This window comes from Carya illinoinensis, chromosome 3 (assembly GCF_018687715.1).
Source record: "Carya illinoinensis cultivar Pawnee chromosome 3, C.illinoinensisPawnee_v1, whole genome shotgun sequence".
Classification (NCBI taxonomy): Eukaryota; Viridiplantae; Streptophyta; class Magnoliopsida; order Fagales; family Juglandaceae; genus Carya; species Carya illinoinensis.
Genome location: NC_056754.1, coordinates 12,848,443 through 12,860,827, shown reverse-complemented (window position 1 = coordinate 12,860,827; position 12,385 = coordinate 12,848,443).

Below are 12,385 nucleotides of genomic sequence, written 5' to 3'. Positions count from 1 at the left end.
ATGTTGGGTGCACGACCTATTGACACCCCTATGGATCCCAATCGTAAATTCTTGAAAGAAGAAGGGGAGCTGTTTAAAGATCCAGGTATGTATCAAAGACTTGTTGGGAAATTGAACTATCTTACCATCACTAGACCAGACATCTCTTATGCAGTGAGTGTACTGAGTCAGTTTTTACAAACGCCTAGGATCTCACATTGGGATGTTGTAGTTCATATTCTTCGTTATCTCAAGCGAGCACCTGGTCTTGGAATACTATATCGACCAAATGGACATCTTAGAGTTGAAGCATTTTCAGATGCTGATTGGGCAGGATCTCCTTCAGATAGAAGATCTACTACTGGATATTGTACCTTTGTAGGAGGTAACTTGGTTACATGGAAGAGTAAGAAACAAACAGTAGTAGCTCGTTCTAGTGCGGAAGCGGAATACAGGGCAATGTCACATACTACTAGTGAGCTGACATGGTTACAAAACTTTCTTCAAGAGATTGGGTTTCCAGCTCCTATCCCTCTCCAGCTATTTTGTGATAATCAAGCTGCACTGCATATTGCCTCTAACCCAGTATTTCATGAGAGGACTAAACATATAGAGATTGATTGTCACTTCATTCGAGATAAGATACTAAGTGGTGACATTGCTACGCCTTTTGTGAAGTCCGCAGATCAACTCGCAAATGTGTTTACTAAATCCTTATGTTGGAGTCGATTAAAACCTATTTGTTTCAAACTAGGTTTATATGATGTATATGCCCCAGCTTGAGGGGGAGTGTTAGAATATATTGTCTATAATGTGTTTGTATAGGGGTATATGTGTCTCTTGCTTTTAGGGTATATATATGTGCTTGTGTGTACACTGTGGATATAATAAAGTGAACATTGTTTTCTCCCCATTTCATCTACATTTTTAATTAAAATTACTTGAAGAAAACGTTGATCATGGACATTGGTCTTGAAATATGTGCTTAATCGACTCTTATTCTCAGGGACTAGCTCTGGATGAAAGTGGACATTTCTCTGGTGAAGTAGAGAAAAAGCTCCAAGAGGTAAACTTTTTATTCCATATACAATATGTTAGAAAATAAAGGAGAGTGGCTCCGTTTGAGGATGAGGAACTTCCTATGCAGTAATCCCATTCTTCCTATACTCCGTCTTTCTGTTTCCGCTACACTTAATTTGCACAGTTTGAATATTTGTGATGAAAGATGATTTTAAGCTTCTTTTCATGCCTGAATAATTTATTTCTTAATCAAGATTTTCCTTGCTTATGAAGAATATATCTCCCTATTGCCAGGTCCGTAAGAAGGTAGAGGGTTCTTCCACAAATAATCACTTTGAAGATCTCAACTCATTTGAGAAGATCTCATCAAATTACGCTACTCCACAAAAAATGCTTCAATTTAAAAAGCCTAAGAAAAAGAAATCCTTGTAGAAGAAAGATGAGCTGGATTTAGATATCCTTGAAGCAGAGGCTCTTATCTGCTGGTCTGGGTGTTGGGGATCTTGGTTCCCAGAAGGATGAAAGGAGGCAAGCCACAAGAGAGGAGCAAGAAAGAGCTGAGGCTGAATGGAGAAACCATGCATACCAGTCAGCTTGTGCAAAAGCTAATGAGACATTGCAATGATAATGTATTCTTCCATCTTCCGTTGCATTACGTACATGGTGAATAACTTATTTAAAATTTTTTTATTCCATTTCTTATTTATATGCACTATAAATTTTATGTTGTTTTTTTCACTATAAATCTATCTTTGTTTGTTTTGATGTTCAACTTTAATTACTAATTCAAATTCTCAGGGCGGCACAAAACAATGCATTACTAGAAGAGATAACTGGAAGTAGTTTTGGATCAGCTTCAAGCAGTTCTACCGATCCGATTACGAAAGTATGTGAAATTGCAGAAAGACTAATAATTGCTCCAGTAATGACAGTATAATTTCCTCTTTTTTTTAAGCCAAATATCTTATTTTAAAGAATAAAATTTGTTTTTTTACTCTTTCGAATGATTTTATTTTATTTTTTAGAGACATGGAGATTGGAGGTTGGTTGGGATGAAATGAAGATGGAGAATGAGAATTTGTGAATTGTGCAGTGGATTTGGAACTGTTCATATGCTTAAATTTAAAATATTGATTTTTTTTTGAGTTTAATTCATGTGGTAATGATGAATTTCGAATCCTTCTATACGGTATGATTTGGATGTTGGTTAATGCACGTAATTATTCTGTCTTAATGCAGGAATCCACATTTTTGGTTAAAGGCAAATTTAGAATAGTTGATTTTCATCAATCATTCCATTACACGTCATGCGAGAATTGCAATGAAGTAATTGGCTACGAGCACGGGGAAAACTTCCTATGTTATAGTTGCAAGAATATGACGATTGTACAGCCAAGGTAAACATTTTCATCATATTTTGAAATTAAAAATTTTAACATGATAATTAGAACATTTTAATTGCTGACATCAAAAATAATAATTTATTCATTATTGTCAGGTGTCTAATTTACTTAGATGTGTGTGATGACAGCACATCGATACTATTGGTTATTTTTGGATCTTCGGCAGAGCAAATTTTGGGATGCACAACGATTGATCTTATAGAACATACAGGCGAGGTAAAATCTATACATTTAAATGCGTTTAAAAAATTTGATACATTATCATTTTATATGTTTTTCATCATTACAAGAATATCTACCTTACTGTATTGTCTGTTGATAACGTCCCAGGAACAGAGAAGAATGAGTTTCCAGACCTTTCTTTTTAAACTTTCAACTGTTATAATATATAAGTACAAAGTACTCGTATATAATTGTAATTATGTTTATGGGAGTTTTGTATTGTAGCCATGAATATTTTGAAGACAGTATGTATAATGTTTATTATGAGCAAGAATAAATTTGTTAGAATGTATAGATAAAATTTTGTCCGTTTATAGCTAAACTAGAAAATTTTAAAATTGTGAAACCTAGGAAAAATATCAACTGGGCACACGTGCATTGCACGTGCTACTTTACTAGTATATATATATACAAAGAACCCAGATTTATGTAGATTATCTGAATCATTGGTATCAAAGAGAGAGTTTCTATTGTGATTTGAAAAAGCAGTGGTTCTACCCAACACTACACCTAGAGGGGGGGTGAATAGGTGTAATCTAATTTTTATGGCCTTTTGAAAATTAAAGAAACAAGCAGTTAATAAATGAATTAAATAACACAAATAATCAACATATGATTTTGATCACGGAGTGGAAACTCATTTGAAGAACATCTTCAAAATCTAAAACCACTCCGGGTGTAAGGCACCACCTCAAATCCACTATAGAAATTTTAGTTTGTTACAACCAATTTAGAGACACTCACAAAACCTTTATAGTAACTAAACTTGGCTTGCAACACCACAAGTGACCCACTCGATCTCTACACGCATGTAGTGTCGGAACTTCGACCTTCCTATAGCTTTCCACGAGAACCTCTCGATCTCTGCATCAACGGCAGCTCCGGACTCTTCCGGCCAACAAAAATGTCCACTTCAATAGACTCAAGTAAGAGTTGATTTTGAATGTGTTGTGGTGGAGAAATATTTATCCAAGAGAGAATCAAACAAATGAGGGTAAGAAGTTCTTGGAGGCCCTTAGGGTTTTTGCTCTGATTCTCCACCCCTAGAACAGAAGTTAACCTGTTCTATTTATAGTTCCCATCAAATGAGGCATTCAAAACCCTACATTGTAAGTGATCTGGAACATTGGCTCGAGCGAAGTGTCGAGCGAGGGTCGAGCGAGACAATCTGCCAAAGTTCGCTCGAGCGACCTGTCAAACGAGTATCGAGCGGTCGACTCTGCCTAAGTTCGCTCGAGCTCAGTGTCGAGCGAGGGTCGAGCAACACACTCTGCCTGGGTTCGCTCGAGCTCAGTGTCGAGCGAAGGTCGAGCGGTTGAATCTGCCTGAGTTCACTCGAGCTGTATGTCGAGCGAAGGTCGAGCGGTGCAATCTGCCTGAGTTCGCTCGAGCTATATGTCAAGCGAAGGTCGAGCGGTGCAATCTGCCTGAGTTCGCTCGAGCTGTATGTCGAGCGAAGGTCGAGCAGTGCAATCTGCCCAAGTTCGCTCGAGTGCTCCGTCGAGCAAGGGTCGAGCGAAGTTGCCTTCTTTGACCAATTTTCAAGCCTTTCCGCAACAACACTTGTTACAACACTATTTTACACAGGTTTTCACAAAAATATGCCAATACGCTCATTTTTGCCTCAACAATCTCCCCCTTTGACATTTCTGTGACAAAACCTCTAACCTATACATATGACTTAATCCTAGCACACCCAACTAGATCTATATTCTTGAATATGTTGAAATATTTCTGCACACGCTTAGCAAACTGTTAAACATACCCATTCACATATGCACAAAAACATATTTGCAATTCCCAAATCATAATTCATGAACAATCATGTCAAGTACAGGTTTTAGAAAAGAAATATTTCATTAAGCAACAAATCAGAGATTGAGTTCAAAGAAACATTAGTCAAACAACAGCAGCTAACAAGAGATATAATTTAACAGACATAACCAAAAGCTGCTGTTCCCCCAAAAAAATGTTAGTACAAGTAACACTCCCCCTGAGTTAATACTATTGTACTACTCCCCCTCAACAATATCTCCCCCTTTTTGTCACAAGAGGCCAAGGGTCTCAATCATCACCATCGGCATCCTCATCATCCTCATTGAGCTGCCTCTCGATGTCGTTGAAGCGTTGAGTCACAAGTTGTTGCAGGTTATCAACTTTCACCTCAAGGCTGTCGAACCGGGCATCAAGGCGAGCTAGATACTCAAGTACCTGCTAAAGACTGGGCTCCGACGAACCGGGGGCTGAGGAAGATGGCTGAGAGCTGGATGGGGCCGAGGTAGACGGCTGAGAACTAAATGGTCGGGAGCTCGAAGGCTGAGAGGAGGGAGCGGGAGGATGCTCAACACGGAGAGGGTGTGGAGTTGTGTGAGCACGACTCAGCTGGACGGTCCTACGACCAATAGGAGCCTTAAGTGCAATTCTAGGCTCCTGAGGATGGAAAGCAACAGATTGGGAGATAGCTAGTCGGGTGATTAAACATGGTAAGGGCAAACCAGTCCGTATTTTATAGGACCGATACGCCTCAACAATAACCCGACACAAAAGACTTCCTAGATCAATGGAGACACCATTGATCAAGGCATACAGCAGAAGGGCACGGTCAAGACCCACATCACTATTATGACCAGTAGGATCTAAGTTCGTAAGAACAATCCTACTGAGAATGAGGTGATCAGGGGTAAAACGAGCAGTTGAAATAGGGGTTATCCCTTCCCAACTACTAGGTCGACCACAAAGACAACTAGCAATGACTTGTGGACTGGGAGGAGATGTCCGTGAGTAGGAAAACTCAGGATAGGACACACGAGGGGTATTTAGCAGAGTCGCTATCATGCCCGAAGTTACTCGAAAAATAACGTTCCTGAGACTGACTTCAAACGAGTCATCAACAGACACGTCATGAATATTGGAGTAAAACTCCCTAACCAACTCCACAGAAGGAGTGGGATGACCAGTGGTCAATGCCTGTCACTGACGAGACTCAAAAATACGGGAAATGATAGTCTCGGAAAGCTCACCTAAGGCCACTTCACGCTCGACTATGGGAGTACGATGCGAGAAGTTCTGAGAATATAACTCCTGAGCTCTGGCACTATGGAAGTGAGCTTGAGCGGGTGCAGGGGGTTTGGCGAGGACGAACTCGTCGAGACATGGTTTCAGCTGTAGACAGAGTCAACGACGTTAGACAAAGCTAAGGCAATGTGAAGACGTGATGAATGCATGCATGCTGACACAACAATGCCACCTGACAATGTAAGACTTGGTGCATGCCCTATGCCGCTCTTCATTTTGCAAAACAATGATAAATGCCTAGTCCAACTCATGTGCATGATCAACATGCATGCTAATGCCAACCCATGTACATGACTCTTATGCAATGACAACCCACATGCAAAGTCATTTGCAAGCCAATGCCACAATCTAAACCAAAATACCTTCAAACCCATTGCAATCCTAGTTAAACGATGTCCCAAACCTAGGATAGACATAAAATAGATATGGGGACAATGCTATGCCAATGCATGATGAAAAACAGAATACAAACTTCATTTAGGCATTTTATCGAGCACTTGGAGTGCATCCAAGTGGGAAACTCGGGCATAAGCCCATGGGAGTTCTAAAAATTGCCTAAATACACTCAAAACCCAACAATGGCTACACAATAGCCTCAATAAACCAAAAGAAATGGAACAATTTCAAGAAAAACCTTCAAAGACCCCCAATCTGAACACCATATTCAAACTACACGGAAATATCCAAAATAAAATCACCAAATCATGAAAACATGAAAATACAAAAGAGAAAGGGCTTTACCTTGATTTGGAGATGATTTCGGAAGTAAAACACTTGATTATACGAAGAAATTTGAGAAAAGTGGAAGAAAAACGCACGGGAGGGGGAAAAAGCACAAAACAGAGCAGTCTGCTCGAGTGGCTCGAGCGGCGCTCGAGTTTTATAACAGTCGTTCGCTCGAGCGGCTGTCGAGCGGCTTTCGCTCGAGCGGAGTCGAGCGAGGGTCGAGCGAGACCACCAGAAAATCACATTTTGCCCAGTTTTGAAGTACACAACACTCACATGACTTGGACAAATATTGGGAATGTCAATTTTCATACCAAGAGTACATATCAAATGTAGAGGAGCATCATATTCCCATAAAATATGCAGTTAAAAATAAAGTATCACAAGTAATATAGATGTGCATGTTTAAAGCGGTCCTTGCTCAATCAAGAAATTTCAACCGTAAGGCTTGAGCGGGGTTGGGCTGAACATGAAACCATAAGTGCTTGGGAAGCTCATTCAAGATACAAAAAGTCAAACCCAATGCTGCTAGGACCTGAATCTTTCTGTTTAAATACTTGTTTCAGTATGTTCAAGAAAACAGACAACTCATTCTATTTTTCACCCTTTTTTTTTTTTAATTACAACTTCACTTTTTCTTTTCCTTTTGAGATACATATTTTTTTTTCACAAACAAACCATGATGAGGTCATCTAGCCCGTGGTCAATTCTGTATGAAGATAGAGCTTCCTACCACTTTTGATTGCCTCCCCAATAAACTCACAAGTGGTGAAATGTCAATTGACCGAATTTTGAGTGAAGTGTGTGATGCCAGTCACAGATTACACGAGATACTCATGTTCCAAACCTTTGTAAAACATAGGTATATGATACAAATCTCAAAAGATACATGCACCTAGATTTTAGAATTAACAACCCCACTATTATATAGCGCAATCATGTAGTGCATGTATGGGCAGCAAACAAGAACAAAGAAACAAAAAAAAAAATCAACAACAAAATAAAACAAAAATGCATGTAATGCATACCTGTCAGTCTACAACACCAAGACCATGTGTGGCTTGCGTCTTTCCCTTTTGGATGATCCACCTTGGTATCCATTTTCTTGAGAATGGCTTTTCAGTTCTCTTGGTGTGCCTCCTAAGCTCAAAGCAGTTTGGTCGGATGTGACCAATCTTACCACAATGATGACACACCGGGCTTGCTTTGTGAACTCTTTGTCTCAAGAAGGTTAAGACATTCTTGGGGTCATTCATGTAATTCTTACCCCTTCCAGAAGGATAAGCAGTTCTACTGTTAACGAATGCAGGAGCATGCACAAAATGACTCATTAATTTAAAACAGTTTGGTCTAATATGGCCTAACTTCCCACAGTGATGACATATGGGGCTCATGTTGCGAGCGCCTTGTCTTTTGGGAGGAGGAACAGACTTTTGCGCTTGCATAGGCTTCTTACCCTTTTCAGATGGATGAGCCTTCCTTTTCTCAGTCATTTCAGGAACAAACACTGTGGTTCTCACATTTTTACAAAAGGCTTTTGACCTTGAAGGAGCATCAGGATTCTCTTCAAAATAGCCTAAACCACTCTTATTACTAGAGGACTTTCCTAAACTTAGGAGTTTGTCAAGTTGGTTTGTCCCAATGGAGAATTTCTGCAACTTAGTATTTAACAAAGTTAGCTCATTTTCATGAGTTGTCACTTTATCCTCCAAAGACACATTCCTCTTTTGTAACTCATCTGTTAGACCAATGGCTTCTCTTAGTTTGCCTTGAAGTTCTTCATTTTCTCTTTTGCATAAATCTATTTCCTCAATATGTGCTTTATTGAGTTTTCTCAATTTCACACATTCCTTATACAACTTTTCATAGATTTCCTGCAAATCATCTTCATCCCCGGATTCATTTCAGAAACATTCTCAATTTCAACCACAGATTCACTGCTATGACTTTTCCCTACAACAGAGGAAGTAAAAGCCATATAGTTGAGATTTTTCTTCCTGGGAGAACTCTCTTGTGAGTCACCTGACTCAGACTCACTATCAGTCAAGGAAGCAGCATTAGCTTTCTCTTTGGTCTTTTTGTAATTCGCACACTCAAGTCGAATGTGACCAAAACCATGACATTCATGGCACTGGATATTGTCATTGATAGCTCTAGTTTCTTGCTTATACCTCCCTTCTCGGTTTTCTGAACTAGAACCTCCATTGAAACCCTTGAACCTTCTCTTCTCCTGTCTAGGGTTTTTCTGGGCAAACATCTTCCTGAATTTTTTAGCATAAAATGCTATCTCCTTGTCACTCATGGCAAGTTCGTAAGAAGATTCACCAGACTCCTCTCTAATAGCATTGAGGGCTATGGACTTGTTTTTCCTATCCATAGGAAGAGTATGTTCATAGGTTTGTAAGGAACCCACCAACTCTTCAATTCTCATGTTGTCCAAGTTTTTGCTTTCTTCTATTGCAGTGACTTTGGGACGAAACCTCTCAGGAAGAGATCTAAGGACTTTTCTCACAATTCTGTCCTTAGGAATTCTATCCCCTAAATTAAAACGAGAATTGACAATATCATTAAGTTTGCTATAGAAGCCATCAAAAGTTTCATCATCCTTCATCCTAAGTTCTTCAAAGTTGATGGTCAGCATTTGAAATTTAGAATTCTTTACAGCTTTGGTACCTTCATGGGTAACCTCAAGAATGTCCCATGCCTTTTTGCAATTTTCACACATGGAGATTCTCTTGAACTCCTCCTGGGACACGACCATGAACATTGCATTCAAGCCTTTGCTATTCCAACTACACTCATTGACTTCATCCCTAGAATAATTTTCCACACTCTTGGGGGTTTGGACTCCTTCAATGACTACAACCGGTTCTTTCCATCCCTTTGTTACGGAAGCCCACACTCGTTCATCTACAGACTTAAGGAAAGCTCTCATTTGAACTTTCCAATACGCATAGTTGCTTCCATAAAAAAATGGTGAAGATGTGAGTGATTGAGACATATCCATTTAAACCACTACAGCAGGATCACACTCAGGAACTAAATCCTAGCGGAGTGAACCCGCTCTGATACCAATTGAAAAAGTAGTGGTTCTACCCAACACTACACCTAGAGGGGGTGAATAGGTGTAATCTAATTTTTATGGCCTTTTGAAAATTAAACAAACAAGCAGTTAATAAATGAATTAAATAACACAAATAATCAACACATGATTTTGATCACAGAGTGGAAACTCATTTGAAGAACATTTTCAAAATCTAAAACCACTCCGGGTGTAAGGCACCACCTCAAATCCACTATAGAAATTTTAGTTTGTTACAACCAATTTAGAGACACTCACAAAACCTTTGTAGTAACTAAACTTGGCTTGCAATACTACGAGTGACCCACTCGATCTCTACACGCATGTAGTGTCGGAACTCCGACCTTCCTATAGCTTTCCACGAGAACCTCTCGATCTCTGCATCAACGGCAGCTCCGGACTCTTCCGGCCAACAAATGTCCACTTCAATGGACTCAAGTAAGAGTTGATTTTGAATGTGTTGTGGTGGAGAAATGTTTATCCAAGAGAGAATCAAACAAATGAGGGTAAGAAGTTCTTGGAGACCCTTAGGGTTTTTGCTCTGATTCTCCACCCCTAGAACAGAAGTTAACCTGTTCTATTTATAGTTCCCATCAAATGAGGTGTTCAAAACCTTACATTGTAAGTGATCTGGAACATTGGCTCGAGCGAAGTATCGAGCGAGGGTCGAGTGAGACAATCTGCCAAAGTTCGCTCGAGCGACCTGTCGAGCGAGTATCGAGCGGTCGACTCTGCCTGAGTTCGCTCGAGCTCAGTGTCAAGCGAGGGTCGAGCGACACACTCTGCCTGGGTTTGCTCGAGCTCAGTGTCGAGCGAAGGTCGAGCAGTTGAATCTGCCTGAGTTCGCTCGAGCTGTATGTCGAGCGAAGGTCGAGCGGTGCAATCTACCCAAGTTCGCTCGAGCGTTCCGTCGAGCGAGGGTCGAGCGAAGTTGCCTTCTTTGACCAATTTTCAAGCCTTTCCGTAACAACACTTGTTACAACACTATTTTACACAGGTTTTCACAAGAATATGTCAATACGCTCATTTTTCCCTCAATATGATTATTGACTTAGACATCGGATACATTCTCACAAACCTTCCAAGCCACTATACTCATTGATTGCAGGTGATTGTACTAGAGTGACAGTAAAACATGTCCATAACAAAACTGATAAAAATAATAAATTATATATTAATACGTGGTGTTAAGAAATGATAAATAGAACTTTTTTATTATATAATATTTCCATTTTTTGATTGTCGTAAAGATGTAGAATGAGGGTTGTCAGAGCCCATCATTTTGCTAGAACGGGGGAGATGGAGGGTTTAAACTTAGAACATTCACATCCAGATCTCCATAAAATTTTCTATAATTTAACTCAAAATAACATTTTCTTAAATTTATCCCTAAATTTTATTAATTTTCTAAAAACCTCCTAAATCTCATTCTCCATCTCTATATCTATTATATTAAATAATATTTCTCTATTATTTTTTTATTACTTTTTTCGCTCACTTCAATTTACAATCTTAACTATTAACTCTTTTATTTTATTATCTTCTTTTCAAATATCATTTTCTACTAAATATTTATATGATTTTGATTATCCAATACGGTATTATTTTTCAAACCGAAATTCGTATTATAAAAATAATAATTTTTTTAATATGTATATTTTCTAACGTGATGGCTAGAGCTGCAAATGAACCGAATCGAGTCGAATTCGAGCAAGGGGTCAAGAGCTCGTTTAGCATATATATCCGCTCGAACTCGACTCGAGCTCGAAAAATATTAAAAATTTCTGATCGAGCTCGGCTCGTATAAAATAAATGATGATCGAGTAGCTTGAGTTTATACGAGTTTATACGAGCTCGAGTAGCTTGACTCAAGATCGGTTAAAATCTGATCCACAATTTTATTTTATTTTTGGTTGGCTGAAGCACAAATGAGATTTTTTTTTTAAATAAATGAGATTATTTCTTTTAATCAATTTTAACTAGATATCAATGTAATATTGATTCATTGTCACTTTCCAATACATATGGCATCAAGAATGCCTAATACATTAAAGTCTTTTAAAAAATGACATAATTAAACTATTAATTTAATATTAAATATTCTATTATCATTGATATAATATTAAATATGGCCAAATAATCAAAATATGATTAGTTAAAAAAGTGTCGCAATCAATTAGAGTTGTTTATTTTTATAAAATTTTTATATTTGACTCAATAATTCTTTTATGAACTAGATAAATTATTATTGCAAAATAATAAAACATGTTACTTATACATAAACTTAAAATAACAACATATATTATTTTATATATATATTACTTATACAAAGTATAAAAAATAATATACACAACATATAAAATATATATAATTAAAGAATACATGTAAGTATATATGTAAATATATATATATATATATATATATATATATATATTACGAGTATTGTGACGAGTTCAAAACGAGTCGAATCGAGTTTATACGAATATTGTTCACGAGCCTAAACCGAATCGAGTCGAGTTTATACGAGTCGATCTCGAATTGTTCATGAGCGGCTCTGTTAATTTGCAGCCCTAGTGATGGCCAATTTTTTTTGTTTAGTACTCTTTATTAGTTTCTCTAATAGTAATACCTAGCCACGTATTGATAATAAAAAATTTTCTCATATCTGTAACAGTAATATTTTTTGTCATTCGGTAACTTTTTTGTCTTCTCTCAAACGGTAATAGTTTTTGTCCTATATATAATGGTAACTTTTTCCTCTATAAATACGCATATTGCTAGCATTATATTTTCACAAACTCAAGTCTCATTTGATCTATAGATCCGAAATTCAATAGTCTCCCATAATCTCCCACTCCCTTAATCAAATGGCTCGTAC